The sequence below is a fragment of the Geotrypetes seraphini genome, chromosome 8, assembly GCF_902459505.1.
Source record: "Geotrypetes seraphini chromosome 8, aGeoSer1.1, whole genome shotgun sequence".
Lineage (NCBI taxonomy): Eukaryota > Metazoa > Chordata > Amphibia > Gymnophiona > Dermophiidae > Geotrypetes > Geotrypetes seraphini.
Window position 1 is genome coordinate 26,229,569 of NC_047091.1, and position 18,927 is coordinate 26,248,495.

Consider the following 18,927-nt stretch of genomic DNA (forward strand, 5'->3'; position numbering starts at 1 on the left):
AAACCCTGTTCCTCCAACAGGACCTGATCCCCAAGAAGCAATGTTCTGTAGTCCCACTCAATATCACGTTGCAAGACCAGTTGAAGCTGCGCAAAGGAGGAGTTCAAGAGAGACAATTCAGGACATTCTAAGAAAGAATGCAGTAGAATCCCTGGGGCCCCCTACATCTGTTGCACAAAGATTCCCCCCCGATCTTTAGTGATGTAAGCCCTAATGTAAGATTTTAAATTGGGTCTCCTGCCAGGCCGCAGATTTCACAAAGGCATATAAGGTATGGAAAAAGTCCAAAAAGGATTCAGGGGCCATACTGTGCAGCAAGGTACCCTATTCCACCTGTTGCGTAAAACATCCAGTGACCCGCTGGCAGCAGAGGACCGAACCACCCTGTACCAGACCGAAAGGGATCCCTGGGACTCCGGTACTCTGAAGAGGTACTCATCTAAGGATTCACAAGTCCACTCCTCCCCAAATCGTTGTTGAATGCTCTGATAATAATGCCGTGCTTGTAAATAGGCAAAAAAATGTTGATTGGGAATGTCCCATTGTTCTTTAAATTGAGCAAATGAAACAAAGGCCCCCGTATCTCCATCCACCATATGAAAAAGAGTAGAGGCCCCCCGAGTGGCCCAGGTGGCAAACGGTAATCGACTCAAGCCAGGAGGAAAACTAGGATTGCCCAGGAGTTGCAAAAAAGGTGATGCTATCGGGGAGCAAGCCTGTTTCCTACGCCACCATCTCCAGGCCAGGCAGAAAGGGCGCAAGAACCGTAATTTAGAAGATAGGGTTCCCCCTGTAACCTCTGGGCATAGCAAAAGATTCAGAAAAGTAAAGGGTGTTTACCAACTCGACATCCACCCCGCAGGAGAAAAGCGAGCTACCCCTGTCACCCCCTCATGAACAAATCGCATAAGATCCGCCACGTTATATGCTCGGACGTCCAGAAGACCCAGACCCCCCTCCCCGCTTAGAAAGGGATAACTTGCATAGGCAACGCGTGCCAGCCGATGACGCCACAAAAAAGCAGAGAAAAAATGAAATAAGTTCCGAATGTCGCGTTGAAGTACCCAAAAGGGAACCGTTTGAAAAGGATATAATAATTTAGGTAAAAAAGATCATTTTAATCAGGGCAGCCCGTCCCAACAGGGACCACGGGAGATCGCGCCAAGCAGAACAGAGGTCCTATATTTTGGTTATAGCAGCCAAGACATTACACTTGTACATCACCCCCCGGGATCAAACTTGCAAATAAAATGCCTAGGTAGCGCCATCGGCTTACTCACCGGAGGGATCTGCCAACCCAACGTGCCAGGGCTCCCAGCCCCAGTCCCGCCAAGGGCAGTAATTCAGACTTTTCACAATTCACCCGAAGGCCCGATATAGTGCCAAACTTAGCCACTAAACTCAACGCTACCGGTAAATGAAGGGGTGCTTGGTCCAAAAACCAGCAAAGAATGTCAATGCCGCAAACAAGGTAATACGACAATCTGCACTTCTGAGAAGAATGCCGCGAAGCTCAGGACTAGCTCGAATCTTAATGCTAGGCGGTTTGAGGGCCAAGACAAAAAACAAGGGAGAGAGGGGACACCCCCTGTTCGCGTCCCCGACACAACGGAAAAGAAGGTGAAAGGCCCCCCGTTGATAATAAGCCGAGCCCGTGGAGAGGTATAAAGAGCCTGGATCCAAGGAGATAAGTCCCATCCAAACCAAACTCCCTCAAGACCCAAATATATACTCCCCAAGAAATACTATCAAAGGCCTTCTCCATGTCAAGACCAACGATCGCCGATGTTGCCACCACCGCCCCTGTGCTCATTGAAGTGCCGTCATGGCCTTAAGGAGATTCATAGAAGCGTACCGTTGGGTGACAAATCCCACTTGGTTACCCCGCAATGAGCTGGGGTAAAAACCAATTCAGCCTAGCTGCCATGATAGAGGCCAGCAGCTTAACATCTTGATTGGGTAACGAAATTGGGCGATAAGAGCCCACTTGCGTAGGATCCTTCCCCGGCTTTGGGAGCAAAGTGATATGAGCTAGGTTACTATGAATACCGAAAACAGAGGTAGAAAGAAAATTGAAATAGCGCTTCATAGGCTGAGCCAAAAGGTCCGGCAAGAGTTTATAGTATTCAGGGCCGAACCAATCTGGTCCCAGAGATTTTGGAAGTTTCAACTTCTTGATCCCCTGTCGTATTTCCTCCAGAGAGTTAGGAGCATTCAGCTGCGCCACCTGCGCCTCAGTCGTGGAACCTGAATGTCCCGAAAAAAGTGATCCCTATCTGCCTCTGTGTAGTCCCTCCGCACATATAGGGCGCTATAAAATTCCACAAATTTGTGTTGTATTTGAGCTTCCTGGGTGAAACACACTCGCCCCGAGTGTTCTTTACCAATTTAATTATTTGTTTTTTCTGAAAAGGCCGTACCAGATTTGCGAGGAGTTTGCCTGCTTTACCCCCCCATTGATAAAGACGAAACTTCTGATAGAAAATATCTTGGCGAGCACGGCTGTCCAGGATCTCATCGATCTGAAGACGAAGAGATTTAATTTGCTGACCGTCCTCCTTCATAAGTCCAACCCGATGCCTCTGTCGCAATGCTGCCAGTTGTTCCGAAAGAGCGATAAGTTTCTCCCCCTGCTGTTTCCTTTTAATGGCAACATATTGGATGATGTGACCCCTCAGTACCGCCTTGGAAGCATCCCAAAACACCTCCGAATCTACATCAGGAGTATTATTGTGCGAGTCATACTCCAGCCAGCGAGCACATAAATATGCCCGGAAATCCTTATCAGAGTATAGAGCAGTGGGAAACCTCCAGGTCCTATCCTCCCCCCCTTTTCCGTAACTCTCAGAACCAGCACCACCGCCGAGTGGTCCGAAAGCGAGGTTTCTTCGATAGTAACTTTATCCACCTGGGGGAAAGTCGAGGAAGATACTAAGACATAATTACATTACATTACATTATTGATTTCTATTCCGCTTGTGCCTTGCGGTTCTAAGCGGATTACAATTAGAAGAGATCTGGACATTACTGAGAGAATTAAATATACAATGATTCAAGTAAGTTACATGTTATGGTAGAATATTACAAATTTAAAGATATCAGGAATTTATCCGAGAGAGTTACATATCAGGTAATTACAGAATACAGTGGGAAATAACAATATATTCGGGTAATCGAAGAGAGTTACCTAACATTGAAGGTAATTACAGGATACAGAGAGGAATAACAGTATATTCGGGTAAAAGAGGAAAGTTATCTAACATTGAAGGAGTAGAGGTATTGGATACAGGTGGTAGATGCTTATGTAGGGATCTGAATCATTTTGGTAGGTGTGGTTCGAGGAGTTGATTAAAGTGTTATTCATGGGGGGAGAATAATGCGTGATTGGGGGGAAGATTAGTAAGTAAGGACGTGTTTTTTGAATAGGAATGTTTTTGATTTTCTTTTCGAAACACTTTGATGTCTGTTGTTTTGATCATCAGATTGGTGATGGTGGGGTCAATTTTCGCTGCCTGTGTCAATAGAAGGCTGTCGTAAAGTTTCTTACGTCGGGTACCGTTATGAGGGGGGAAGGTGAATAGGTTCTGAGTTCTCCTTGATCTGGGTGATCGGTAGCGGTAAAGGCGGTTGTTTAGGTAAATGGGGGCAGTTCCATGGGTTATTTTGAATAGTAGGCAGTAGAGTTTGAATTGAGTTCTTGCTTTTATCGGCAGCCAGTGAGAGTCAAAAAAGGATCGAGAGGGGAACCGGGCAACTATAGACCTGTGAGTCTTACGTCTGTCCCCGGCAAGATGGTTGAAGCACTGATCAAGGATAGCATAGTCCGGCACTTGGACGCACACGACTTGATGAAACCCAGTCAACATGGATTCAGGAAAGGGAAATCATGTTTGACGAATTTACTCCAATTTTTTGAGACCGTGAACGAGCAAATTGATAGTGGGAAGCCGGTGGACATAATATACTTGGACTTCCAGAAAGCGTTCGACAAAGTTCCACACGAAAGACTTCTCAGGAAACTACAAAGCCATGGCATAGAGGGGGATATACAAAGGTGGATAGGCAAATGGCTGGAAAACCGAAAGCAGAGAGTGGGCATAAATGGGAAGTTCTCCGACTGGGAGAAAGTGACTAGTGGTGTACCCCAGGGCTCGGTACTTGGGCCGATCCTTTTTAATATTTATATCAATGACCTGGAGGAAGGAACATCCAGTGAGATCATCAAGTTTGCAGACGATACAAAACTATGCCGGGTGATCAGATCGCAGGAGGATAGAGAGAAACTCCAGAGCGACTTGTGTCGGTTAGAAACATGGGCGGAGAAATGGCAGATGAAGTTCAATGTGGAGAAATGCAAGGTAATGCATTTAGGCAATAAGAATAAGGAATACGAGTATACAATGTCAGGTGCAACTCTGGGGAAGAGTGAACAAGAAAAGGACCTGGGTGTACTGATAGATAGGACCCTGAAGCCGTCGGCACAATGCGCGGCAGCGGCAAAGAAGGCAAATAGAATGTTGGGCATGATAAAGAAAGGAATCTCGAGTAGATCGGAGAAAGTTATAATGCCGCTTTATAGGGCAATGGTCAGACCACACTTGGAGTACTGCGTCCAACATTGGTCTCCCTACCTAAAGAAGGATATAAAACTGCTGGAGAGGGTGCAGAGACGAGCAACAAAACTGGTGAAGGGTATGGAGAAACTGGAATACGAGGACAGACTTATAACACTAGGATTGTTCTCCCTTGAGAAAAGGAGACTGCGTGGGGATATGATCGAGACCTTCAAAATACTGAAAGGAATCGACAAAATAGAGCAGAGAAGATTATTTACATTGTCCAATTTGACAAGGACTAGAGGACATGTAATGAAGCTAAGGGGGGACAGGTTCAGGACTAATGTCAGGAAGTTCTGCTTCACTCAGAGAGTGGTTGACGCCTGGAATGCCCTCCCAGAGGAGATTATTGCGGAATCAACCGTCCTAGGCTTCAAGAGCAAACTAGATGCATATCTCCTTAAGAGAGGCATATAAGGATATGGTGGACTATAAATTACGCCAGGTGTACACCTGGCAGGGCCTCCGCGTGTGCGGATCGCCGGACTTGATGGACCGAAGGTCTGATCCGGAGATGGCAGTTCTTATGTTCTTATGGGGGTGATGTGGTCAAATTTGCTAAGGGAGTAGATGAGTCTGATGGCTGTGTTCTGGACGGTCTGTAGTTGTTTTATCATGTTGTTTGGGCATGGCAGGTAAAGGCTGTTGCAGTAGTCTAAGGAGCTAAGTATGAGGGATTGTACAATGATCTTGTAGTGTTCTTTGGTAAAGAATTTTCTTAGGTTTCGCATGGTGAAGAATGCTTTTTATATAATCCAGTCGGGAATACATAGAATGCGGATTAGAATAAAACGTGTATTCCCTGTCAAAGGGGTGGAGAGTCCGCCATGCAACCACCACCGCCAGATGGTCACATAAGAAATTGACCCCCATACGGGTGGAATTTCGGGGTAGAGGCCTGGCAGGAGAGCAATCTATGGTGGGATTAGCTGTAACATTAAAATCGCCCCCCACAATCAATTGGTATGTAGGGTATTGTGCTATCAGCCCCAACAGTCCAGAGTAAAAGCTGTGATTATAGACATTCGGGGTGTAAAGATTACAAAAAAGGAGCTGAGAACCCCAAAGCTCTCCAAAAACAATTATGTAGCGACCTTCCTTGTCCCGAATAGTCTTATGAATGCATAGAGGGACCTGTTTATGGATCAGAATAGCCATCCCCTGTTGCCTACCATTATAAGAGGAGTAGCTCACTTCTCCCACCCACTCCCTGCGCAGCTTCTCATGTTCAACACTGGTCAGATGAGTTTCCTGTAGGAAGGCTATGTCGACCTGATGTTTCCGGAGCCAGGTAAGGATTTTCTTGCGCTTGATAGGAGAGTGTATACCATCTATATTAAGAGTGAGTACAGTCAAGTTAACCATAACTACTCAGCAAAAACAACCACCACTGTGCCCAAAAGATGAAAAAGGAAAAACAGACTAGAGACCAAGCCCCCCAGCCAGGCTCACCTCCAGAGAATAGCAGTGCCCGGACAGCACCTCCAGTCTCTCTGCTACAAAGTCCTACCCCTCTACACCGCTATTGACCCAACCACCCCACATTCATCCACATCCACACCACAAACATACTCCCAAGCCCCCCCACCCCCTCCCCGGAAAGTCTTCCCCTAACCTTCCAGGTCCCCATTCCAAAAAGGACTACGGCTCTCAACCCCCTAGCCTCTCGCCCTAACCCAGGCCAAAGAAATAATGGAAAAGATCCCACAGAACCATAGCAAGTACCCCACCCTTCCCCGTACCTAATTCTCAACCTGTGAATCAAGATAGGGAACTGCCCCTACCCCAGGGGAGCTTCCAAGCCATCCACATCCCCACATTGAGTCCCCAATTGGTCCCCCCTCACAGCCCCTTCCTATCCAACCCTCCATTCCAGTGTCCCACCAGAAAGCTCCGCTCACCAGGAATGTGAAGAAGAACCCCCAGTATTTCTGGCCCTATCCCTCATACAAAATCCCAGGAGAAAGGAAGGTTCAAAACTGAAATTTGGTATAAGTTAAACAAGCTAATAATATCAAACAAACAGAGGCTGCTGGATAACCATGCACAGAATCGGTAGAACATCACAAAATTATATTGTAGGAAGAGAACGTTTGGGAGCCCCCAAACAGGTGCAGTGAGATCCGCCATTGCAAGAGTGGGAAGCGGACCCCCGACTGCACCAACTCACAAACCCATCCCTCCTGCCATGCCGAAACCCAGGCCCGGAAAGTGAGATAGCAGGGTAGTATAAAACAGCACAGAAGGGATCCAAGGTGCCTGACCAGGGGGATCCACAGTGCAACCGCAAGGAAAGGTAGGAACCAGTCCACTTAATGTGGAGGCTCAGTCAGTGAATACCCCCCTGGCCAGGAAGACGAGAAAAGCAGGAAACAGGGTGAACAGATCCCCAAGACCAAGCAGGAAGCGGTAGGAAAGTGTAGGAGAGAAAAAGGAGCCAGAAAATTGAGAAATTATGCCAGAAGCCAGGGAAAAGAAAAAAGCAGATTAAACGAGGCAGCTGCACGGGGGTGTCACCAGAAAATAAGCAACGGTCTCTCATCAGACAAACTGCCGAGCAGCCTCGGGGCCTGCAGTGCAGCATGAAAGGAGCCACCTGCTCAGTGCCTCCTACCAGAGGACACAAGGCTCCCCCTGCGGCGCAGAACTGGGTGCTCCAATGTCCGGCGACCACCGCATAGCCACAGAAGGAAGAGAGCAGGTAGGAGGAAAGGGGCAGAAAGACTAAGGCCAACCCGACCCCACAGGTTCCCCACACAGTACAGAAAGAGGCAGGAGAAAGATCAAGGAAGTAGGAGCGGAAGGGCAGGGCCCTCAGTCCAATCCCCACTGGTTAAAGTAAAGTCAGTCACTAGCCGGTTGCATGCCCAGCAGTACACGAAGACAGTATGGATGTGAAGTGAAGGCTCCTCGGGATTCCCGATCTCAGCATGCACAAGTCAGTCAGCCCGGCAGTCCTTCCAGAAAAGTGCGAATTTCCGCCAGGGTGGAGAAATAGAGTGCCCTGTTGTTATGGTGCACTCTGAGCTTAGCAGGGTATTGCAAGGCAAAACGTAGCTGACGCTGATGAAGCTGCGTGCAGTACGGGGCCATTGCTCTTCTCTGCTCCGACACGCGAGGAGAATAATCCTGGAACATCAGAATTTTATGCCCCTCATAGGAGACGATGCTCTTCACTTTAAAGCTGGCCAGAAGTTGCTGTTTATCGGCAAAGTTCAGAAGGCGGCCAATCACAGGACGCGGTCTTTGATCTCCCTCCTGACGAGTCCCCAGCCTGTGCACTCTCTCAACTATCAGCGGGAGGCCTCCGGTGTCCATGCCCAGTTCATTAGGCAACCACGTGGAGATCAATCGGGTCAGATCCGCAGGTAGAAGAGACTTCAGTAGGCCAATAAGCCGAAGATTGTTCCGACGACTCCGGTTCTCGAGATCCTCCGCTCACTCCTCCAGCCGACGACACTTCTCCTCGCTTCTAAAGCCACAGTGCGATCTTCCTGTGTCGACACCCGATCTTCCACATGCTGGATACGGGCAGCTTGTCTCTCTACCGTATCTTTTATGCCATCAACTGTAGTCTGCAGCCTGGTGAGTTTGTCATCCAGGAATGCGGTCAGATGTTTTTTGAGCTCCTCAAAAGCATCGGCAGGCAGTGTGATGGTCAGGCTTAGTTAAACTTGGGCTGGGGATGGTGCCGCCGCCATCTTAGCCGGACTCGAGGGGCCTCTCTGACTTTTAGCAGCCTTCGAGATTTTTGTCAGCATACCGTGTCACCCCAGCAGAAAATAAGAACTGCAGGAACCCTGCAACCTGCCCCAGTCGACAAGGGCAATTTCTGGCTCCCCAAAGCAAGAATAAGCAAAAAAAAAAAAAAAAAGCAGATAATGCAGCTCCATGGTCGGGAGAGGTGGCTAGAGACGTCTGTTTAGGCTGAGAGCATCACGTGACCCCAGTTCATCTGGATTCTAGTACAGGAAGATCTCGGAGTAGAAGAATGTGTAGTGTCAAGCATGGTATATTTACTGTTTTACTACAGTTAATTACAGCAGCTAGAATTACAACTCTCCTGCTGGAGAGGAGTGCTTAAATAAGACATCTGTGTCTGTCAATAAAGGTACAATAGTCCAGACTTCAGCTCTCACCCTTTCCTCTTATAGTACCTCTTTTTTACCGCAGTTCTAGTCTTCCTCCCCCAGAGCTGAAGCAATATTTTCCCAAAGGGTGAAGAACACATATTACACTGTGTGCTTAGTTGGTATAATTTTATTATTCAGTATTTGATATGTTGCCATCCAAAATTTAAAAATGACATTATGGCCGTTAAGTCAGAGGTAATGAACTGCACATAGAAAGCATGTATAATACAGACAAAAAAAGGTGGAACAGGAAAAGCACCTGCAAAGGAAGGAGAGGTGGGTAGCACAACATAGCAAGTCTATAGATAATACAGGAGATCAGAGAAATAGGAGGCTGGGAAGGGAGACTGCTACCCCCAGCAGCCAAGAAGTGACCAGAGAATAAATGCTCAAATATCCATATTTTGACCCCAGTCTTAAATTTACAACAGTTTTCCACATGCAAAGCTGTAGGCAGTGAGTTCGAGTGTAGGAGCTAGTATAGAGACACAAACTCACTGAGTAAAATCTAAATGAATCTTGGTGTGAGCAGACACATGAGAATTGTTGAAGCTGATATGGATTGACATGAAGTTGATTGATAGACTGGAGTAAGAAGTGTAAGCATCAGTAATTTAAACCTTAAGTTAACTTAATCATGTATTTCTAATGAGAATAACTAATGGGCAGACTGGATGGACCGTTCAGGTCTTTATCTGCCGTCATTTACTATGCTACTATACTATAAACCTGTTTCTGCTTATGCTGCTGTTCCATCAAGAGAGTAACATGATCTGTCTTTGCATTACAGATTAGTTTCATTTGGTACAGGGCAGTATGACCTGGAGAGTTTAAAGAAACTATTTCTGTTGTATTTTGCATTCTCTGTCTTATATATTCCTCCAGTAACTGAACATGGCCCCCTTCCCAAAATTAATGCAGAACAGGATATGACCCATAATGCAATATTTTATCTGTTTTGAGTCCCACTATCCCAGCTGCCAGTGGTTCCAAAACTCAGGTTCTTACTAGCCATAAGAACATAAGCAATGCCTCTGCTGGGTCAGACCTGAGGTCCATCATGCCCAGCAGTCTGCTCACGCGGCGGCCCAACAGGCCCAGGACCTGTGCAATAATCCTCTATTTATACCCTTCTATCCCCTTTTCCAGCAGGAAATTGTCCAATCCTTTCTTAAACCCCCGTACTGTACTCTGCTCTGCCATCATTAGATCTGATTTTCAGGATAACAAAAATAAGTATATTAGCAATGATCAGAGAAAATATGAAAAGATTTGTGACATACAAACTGAAAAATGAAGGCAGATAAAGACTATATGGCCTATCCCGTTTGCCCATTCATGCCATCTATCCCTTCCTTTCCTGTAAAGATCCTGTGTAATTGTCCCAAAAGTTCTGTACATTGGGGCTGTGCTGAAAACCATACTTATAACTTGCTGAAAAGAGCCAGGCACTACTCCAACATACAGTCTGTATGCAATTAAAGTGATCCTATTTAGTCATAGAGGACTGACTAGTATTATGAGCTGGAGCCCAAATTTCAACTTGATAGGCTGCTGCTTTTCTTTAGACATTATGTGGGAAGTAAGTAAAAACAGAGCACAAAAAAACAATGAAGGTAGGTAAACATTCCAAGAAGGGCTTTCACCGTAGGAAAACCCAATCTATGCCTCTGATCTCTCTAATTATTTGTTAAGCTTTGGCTTTTATTTACCAGACTCTATGGTCATCTGTGTTGTCCCAGGACAAGCAGGCAGCCTATTCTCACATGTGGGTGACATCCGGACAGCCTTGCAAGCAGACTTGCTTTTAGGAAACTTAGAAGTTTCGAGTTTGCCGCACCACGCATGTGCGAGTGCCTTCCCACCCAGCACATGCCGCGTCTCCTCAGTTCTCAGTTTGCTTGACTTCTTTGAAGATGTGAATAAACATGTGGATAAAGGTAAGTCGGTTGATGTAGTGTATCTAGATTTTCAGAAAGCTTTTGACAAAGTTCTTCATGAGAGGCTCCTGAGAAAATTGAGTCATGGGATAGGTGGAAAGTTCAGTTAGGAATTGGTTATCGGATAGAAAACAGGGTAGGGTTAAACGATCATTTTTCTCAATGGAGGAAAGTAAACAGTGGAGTTCTGCAGGGAGCTGTACTGGGACTGGTGCTATTTAACTTATTTATAAATGATCTGGAAATTGGAATAATGAGTGAGGTGATTAGATTTGCAGATGATGAAGAAGAGATTCATGCTGACCTGTGTTGGTCTACTTTTGATAAACCAGAGTGGAACGATTTTTCCAAATTATTCCATTAATAAGCTCAATCATACTGCTGGCTTGATTCCTGCCCTCCAGATTTGATGGTTGTTGCTCCCTCAAATTTTAAATTGAAGTTATTTGAATGGATTACCGACTCCCTGGATATAGGAAAATTTCCTTCAGATGCTGGTAATATAATAATTACCCCAATAATTAAAAATATTAAGGAATCTACTTCTCTGCTTACCAATTACAGACCAATAGCATCTTTTCCCATTTTTTTTTATTTTTTTTTAAATCATGGAAGGTCTGGTTCATATCCAATTGACTAAACATCTTGAGCAACACTCTCTACTCCATGATTCAGCACCGAAACGGTGATAGCTGCATTATTGGATTATTTAATAAGCCTTCTAAGTAAAGGCAAAAGCGCACTAGTGCTTCAATTCGATCTTAGTAGCGCCTTTAATCTAGTAGATCATCCTACTTTATTAATTTGCTTGGATACTCTGGGCCTTCAAGGAAATGTTTACTCCTGGTTCAAAGGTTTTCTGGAGTCCAGATTGTACCAAGTTAGGTTTAGGACCCACCTCTCTTCAATCTGGAATAACCCATGTGGTGTTCCTCAGGGTTCTTCACTTTCACCTACACTATTCAATGTTTATCTTTCATCATTGGGCTCATGTTTGAGCAACCTGGATGTAGAACTGTTTAGTTACGCTGACTAGGCTTCAAAAAACCAAAAAATTACCAATAATATGATAACTCAAATTCAAAAAAATTGGTAAGATTTTTCCTTGCTAAACCAACACTAGGATGGTGGTTACACCACAAGCTCAATCATTAGATGAACTCAGTGATTAAATAAAGGGGTTGCAGTACGGGCTCAATTATCCCCACGAGTAACCAAAAGCCCCGGCCTTTTACTTCAGCCCTATCCCAGATTACCACTAAAGTTGAAATCGTAATGAAACAGATGGATTCCTGGATGCAAAAATTTAAACTTAACTAAACTCTGGCAAACCAAAGTTTTTCGTGGCGACTGCTAGTAATATTTATTTTGAACCTTCTATTAGTATAAATTCAACTCAGTATATAATTCATCCAACGATTACAATTCTGGGAGTTACTTTAGACCAGCATCTTACAATGCATGTTCAGATAGATGCTGTAGTGCGTAAATGCCACTTCACGTTATGGAAATTGCAAACAATTAGATCTTATTTTGAATTTACTGCTTTTAGATTACTGGTTCAATCGTTACTACTGAGTCTTTTCGATTATTGTAATATTATCTATCTGACAGTCACCAAGAAAGAACTAGCAAGACTTACAATAATACGGAATACAGCGGTCAGAATGATTTATGGCCTGAAGAAATTTGATCATGTTATCGCGAATTGCATTGGCTGCCAATGGAGGTCCGGGTATTGTTTAAACTAGGCTGTTTCTTTTACAAGGCTGTTTATGGAACAGCTCCTTCTTACTTAGTCAATAAATTTTCTTTAGCATCATAAAGACATAGTAGAAGAACTCATCCTTTGTTTAATTTTCCATCTGTCCAGGGTTGCAGGAGTAAGAAATTTCTAAATCATACTTTGGCATCTCAGGCAGCTCTTCATGACAATGAATTTTGAATATTGTTGCTTACTACCCATTCCTATGGTCATTTTAGAAAACAATTGAAGACCTATCTTTTTTCTAAATATTTGACTGTTTAATGAATCATATTATTTCATGTAACATATTTACTTTTATAACTTTTTGTAAACCATGTTGAACTTCTGGTTACGTGGTCAATAAGCACTATGTTATATTAAGTTATGTTTAAACATATGCAGATTGTGAAAAATTGCAGGCAGACTGTAGGAAATTGGAAGACAATCAATTTTTCACTCAGTCAAAAATTACAAAGACTAGGGGACACATTATTATGTGAAATCATTTTTATTAACCAGCAAAATACAGAAACCGTACAAAAGAATCTAAACTGTTGTTTTTATACAGACTCTAATCCCAAACCCCCCCAGCCCCCCCACCCACCCCACCCGGGCAGCAGCGGTGAAAACAGGGTCCGAAAGAGAGACATAAATAATAGAGAACAAATAGGTTCTTAAACATCCCAGAGCTGTCGTTGAACAAAAGATGTAAAAGTCAAACTAAAAGGGTACCAACATTGACGAAAGAGTCTGCCGGACTTAGCAGACATGTCCACTATATCTCTACGTTCTAGCAACATTTGCTGTAACATTAGTGCTCTCCACTGTTGAATAGTTGGGGCCTGCGGCGAAAGCCACTGTAGCAGTACACACTTCCTCCCCAGGTGTATAGTTCTCTTGAGAAAAGCCGCACAGCCCGGTCTTGGAGGATGAAATCGAATCTGTAATGTAATGAGGAAGCTCGGATGAAGCCTCCAGGTGCAGCCCCAAATCTGAGCCACTGTAGTTATCAATTTTATCCAAAAAGAAGACACCAATGGGCAAGTCCAGAACATATGGCCATAAGATGCCTGAGGTTGTTTACACTTGCCACATCCATGATCCGTGGTAAGTCCCATTATATGCGCTCTCTTGGGAGTGTAGAATGCTCTCAAAAGAAACTTATAATTGCGCTCTTGTTCCCCTGATGAGAAGCGCAACGCTTTTCCCAAGCAAAGTCCTCTACGTATCATATCCGCAGCTATGGGCACCTGCAAATCTGCCGACCATTTCCTGGCCAATGCTGAAAAGTCTGTCTCGCCCAAAAGGTCCAGTAACAACCCATGGTATATTTTCAGTGGTATGGGCTCTTGTGCTGTCAGACCCAGAACCTCGTGCAACTTGATGTTAACCTCCTCACATAACACTGCCGGAGTCAATGTTCGCAAATAATGCTGTACTTGTCCGTAAGCAAACCAATCAGCTGCTGGAAGATGAAACTGTGTTTGTAGGTCCGCAAATGGAATAGGAATCCCCGTGGGAAGCACAGCCTGCGAAATGTAGTGAAGCCCCACGGATGTCCAACGGTGAAAGATCCCAGTGTTCATGCCCGGGAGAAATGCTCCGTTGCCAGCAATCGGTAGACAAGATGTCGCTCTAGAGGAGATCTTCAGCAATCTACACAAAGAATTCCAAGCCTTGCGCATTGCAGGTAATAGTGGATGTGAGCGGATCGGGAGTGAGTCAGGCAAGTGGAGAGCATGCAATAAATAGCTAAAATGATATGGTTTAAAGGAAAAGCATTCAATCTCAGGAAAAGAAAAATAAGTGGTATCACAAAACCAATCATGAATATGTCGTAGTTGACATGCAAGGTTGTATCTAGAAACACTCAAAAGACCCAGTCCTCCTTTCATTCGAGGTAACATCAGCCTGGATAGGGAGATCCTAGCCCGCTTCCCCTGCCATAAATATTTAGAAAGGTGTGAGTTATGTTGAGCTAAATGAGTAGGAGATAACATGACCGGAAGCATCTGTAATATATAAAGCCACTGTGGTAGCATCATCATGTTATAGAGGGCTATGCGTCCAGATAGAGACAAGGGAAATCTCTTCCAATTAGACAGAGTAGTCTCCGTATGTTGAAGTAAAGGCAGTACATTTACAGCGTATAATCTGTCCAGGCTCTGAGGAATAACCACCCCCAAATAACGTAAGCGTGAAGGTGCCCATTGCAAAGGAAAATCCCCCTGCCAATCCTGACGCACTGCGTCCGAAGTAGGCAGAACCATGGATTTCTGTTTGTTAAGAACTAAACCAGAGTAGAGATGGAATTCATCTAAGAGGTCCAACGCTCGCGCGAGTGATCTTTGTGGGTCCCCCAAAGTCAGCAAAAGGTCATCCGCAAATGCTAGGACCCTCAACTGAGTGGAGCCCTCAGGTAGACCCACAATCTCGTCATCTCCCTGAAGAGTACGTAACAGGGGATCCAAATACAACAAGAAGAGCAGGGGAGACGGTGGACATCCCTGTCTAGTACCCCTACCCACTGGAAAACCAAGAGATCGCACCCCATTAACCAGCACCGCAGCAGTGGGATCCGAATAGAGTACACGAATCAAGGCCAAATAGTTATCTGGAAGTCCAATATGCTGTAATACCTGAAATAAATAATGCCAATGAACCTTGTCAAAGGCCTTTGCTGCATCCAATCCAACCAATAGGCCAGGGCATTGCAGCTGCTGCGCCCGAGAGAACGCCATCAACACTCTACGAACATTCAGTACCGAGTGCCGTTCCCGAACAAAACCTACCTGCTCGGGCACTATAATAGTAGGCAACAGAGGCGCCAGCCTATCCGCCAGCACACGAGCCAAGATTTTAATATCAACATTCAATAAAGATATCGGCCGGTAGGATTCAATATCAGTTGACAATTTAGACGGCTTCGGAATCAAGGTTATGAGGGCATCGTTCGCATAGGTAGGAAATGCACCACGAGTTTGAACTGTCTTATAGTAATTTAGTAAGGGCCCCCCCAGGACGGACGACAAGATCTTATAAAACTCTGGAGAGTAGCCATCCGGTCCCGGGGCCGTGCAAGACTTCAAATTTTTTATCGCCCGCAACACTTCTTGTACTTGCAAAGGTCTATCCAAACGAGCTGCCTGGGCTGATGATAATCTGGGCATCCCCGCGTCCTCTAAGTAATCACACACATCAGGGCCCATGTAAGGACCCGGGGAGGCATAAAAGGCCTCAAAATAGTTTTTAAAGCAATCAGCAATCTCCACCGCCGAGGTCAACAGCCTCCCCGAGTTCTCTCGGATCATAGGAATGTATCTAGATCCCCTCCAGCTTTTGGTGACGGATGCCAACAACTTCCCTGCTTTATTACCATGTTTATAAAACTGAAACTTCCTAAAAAACAACAATTTTTTCGTACGTTCGTGTATAAGGGAGTTTAACTCAGCCAGAACCGTTTTATACATTTCGTTAGCTGTCACCGACGGAGAACTCAGCAAATCACGTTTTAGCTGACGAGACTGACTCTCCAAGTATACTATGCGATGTGCTATGCGTCTGGTCCTGGAGGCAACATATGCGATAATGTCCCCACGAAGCACTGCCTTTGCAGCGTCCCAAAAAAGGACGGGTTGTTCGATATGTTGTGCATTATTAGTGCAGTAAGCATCCCATTTAGTCAATAAAAATTCCCGAAATTGAATGTCCTCATGTAAATATGCGGGAAATCTCCACCCCGCCCCCGCGCCAACAGGACCTCCCATCGCTACATCAAGCCAAATCATATGATGATCTGATATCTCAAGAGGGCCTATAGTTGCCTCCGAGACCCGAGCAAACAACTTCTCAGATATTAACGTGTAATCTATTCGGGAATAGGAACCATGAGCTCTAGATTGGTGTGTATAGTCTCTCTCTGTAGGATGGAGTAATCTCCAAGCATCCACCAATCCCAGGGTTTGACAAAGATAAGGAATACCTTTAGTGCGTTTCACCGACGTCATCCCCACTCCCCCAGAACGATCCACGCCCGGGTCTGCTACCTGGTTCAAATCGCCCACTACAATCAGAGGGCTATCAGTGTCCCGCAGGCAAATATTGACCAAATTTTGAAAAAAAGAATGCTGATATCCATTAGGGCCGTATCCCACCAATAGCCTAAAAGGCCCCCCCGGACCAACCACCCTCACAAGAAGATAGCGGCCCTGGGTGTCACGCCTCAGAACCTGGACAGAACACTGCAAGCCCTTCCTTATCAAAATGGCTACCCCCGCCCGTTTACCTGCAGAAGAGGCAAAATATAGGTCCCCAACCCAACCTCGATGTAGTTTCTGATGTTCTTGATCCGTTAGTCTAGTCTCTTGTAAGCAAGCTATATCTGCCTTATGATGTTTTAATTGAGACAAAATTTTGGTGCGTTTAGAGGGGGAAGTAATCCCAGACACATTCCAGGAGAGTATACGCAGTGTGCGATCACCCACCAGGGTCCTCCACCCAACTCATCATAGATACTAATGTCCCCAATAAATAACATCCCGGGGTGCCCAGCCTCACCCCAAGACTCACGCATACGCTCCATTCAAACATCCTCACCAGCCTTAACAGAAAAATCCCCCAACAACCCTGAGAAAGAAACACATACTTCATCAAGAAATTCACCGCTGCCACCCAGGAACCCCCTACCCCCCAATTCCCCCCAACATCCTCAAATGTCTCCCACATGTGGGAGCCAACAGGTCACTTACGACGCCCCGTCCAGGGCCGCCCCAGCCCACAAAAAATGTATGCCCCTAAGGGCCCTGAAAGCAACATGCCCCTGCAAACAAACTAGCATAGACAGAATTACACAGCAAATCACATATCATACTCAGCGTCCGCCAAGTCAGTCCACTCCCGCATTAGTTGGTCCAAGGAGCTTGATAAAAGCAGCCGCCTCCTCCGAGGATTGAAAAGATTTCCAAGTCCCATTTCGCTGAATCCGCAGTGTGGCTGGATAGATGAATTGGAATCTCTGTTTAGACTCCGATAGTTGAGCACATAGAGGGTAGAAAGGCTTCCTCCTCTCCTGCAAGGCCATAGAAAAGTCCTGACTGATGCGAATAGGTGAGCCATCATATTTCAAAGCATCCTTCTTGAGTCGATATTGATGTAGTATTTCTACTTTGTGTCTGAAGTTTAAAAGCTTTAAAATAACCACCCTTGGTCTGGTTTCCAGGCCAGGACGAGGGCCCAAACGATGCGCCCTCTCTATACGCAAAGGCCCCGCAGCAGCGAGAAGCGGCAGCTCCTCACCCAGCCATCTCTCCAGCAATTCTGGCAGTGAGCGATCTGGGAGCGTTTCCGGGACACCCATCAGGCGCAGGTTCGAGCGGCGGGAGCGATTCTCCAGGTCATCCAACTTGTCCGCCTGGGCTCGAACCTGCGCCTGCAGCGCTTTAAAATCGGCACTCTGAGTTGTGCCTGCATCTTCCAGGGTGGATACCCGCTGCTCGAGCTCAGTCGTTCGAGTCGCCGCCGCCGCCAGCAGCGTCTCGATATTCGATATTTGCGCTGTGAGTGCCTCTAACTTCGGCCCCAAAACCTGAGCCAGAGCGTCCTTGATGTCGCTCAGCGCCGTGTCAGCAAGATGCGAGACCGCCGCCGCGGGGCTCGCCGCCATGCTCGATTCACCAGGCCGAACCCGCTCCCGTTCCTTTCGCGTCGAGCGCGCCTGCATGAGTTCTCCGGAGCGAGTGAGATATCTGTCCATGCACAAGGAGGCACAAGCTGTCGAAATTTCGCCAAAAACGCGATGTAATTGCTAGTGGCTGGCTAAAACTCGGCAGGGCAGCCCCGGAGCGAGCAAGGAGACGTCCTTACACGCTCATGGCATCACGTGACCTTTCCCTTTGTTCAGGGGACACATTATTAAGTTAAAGGGAAATACTTTTAAAACCAATAGGAGGAAATATTTTTTCACTCAGAATGGTTAACTCTAGGACGCATTACCAGAGGCTATGGTAAGAGCGGAAAGCGTAGCTGGTTTTAAGAAAGGTTTGGACAATTTCCTGGAGGAAAAGTCCATAGTCTGTTATTGAGAAAGACATGGGGGAAGCCACTGCTTGCCCTGGATCAGTAGCATGGAATGTTGCTACTCTTTGGGTTTTGGCCAGGTACTAGTGACCTGGATTGGCCAGGTAAGAATGGGCTACTGGCTTGATGGACCAGCAATAAAAAATAAAAGCACAATAGCCAAGAAACAGAATCCATTGTCAGAATAGGAAAGGGAGAAATCTAAGTAGAGAGAAGGTATATCACACATACAGAAATAGACTACAAAAAGCCAGCCTAAAAAGACAGATGCCAAACCACACCCTCTGGTCTGCTCCTGCAAACTAAAAAAAAAAAAAAATTAGAACTAAAAGTCTTTACACATAAATAGGTTTTGAGGACACTTTTAAACTTAATTCCATTAGCTTCAGTACATAGAGGTTGTGGAAGAGAATACC

The 18,927-nt window shown here is 45.7% G+C and overlaps 1 protein-coding gene across 3 annotated transcripts in view; it reads right to left on the minus strand.

The window, feature by feature from the left end:
• Positions 1 to 18,927, minus strand: part of SYNC (syncoilin, intermediate filament protein) — a 59,332-nt gene that overhangs the window by 17,841 nt on the left and 22,564 nt on the right. The gene's annotated exons all lie outside the window — the stretch shown is intronic.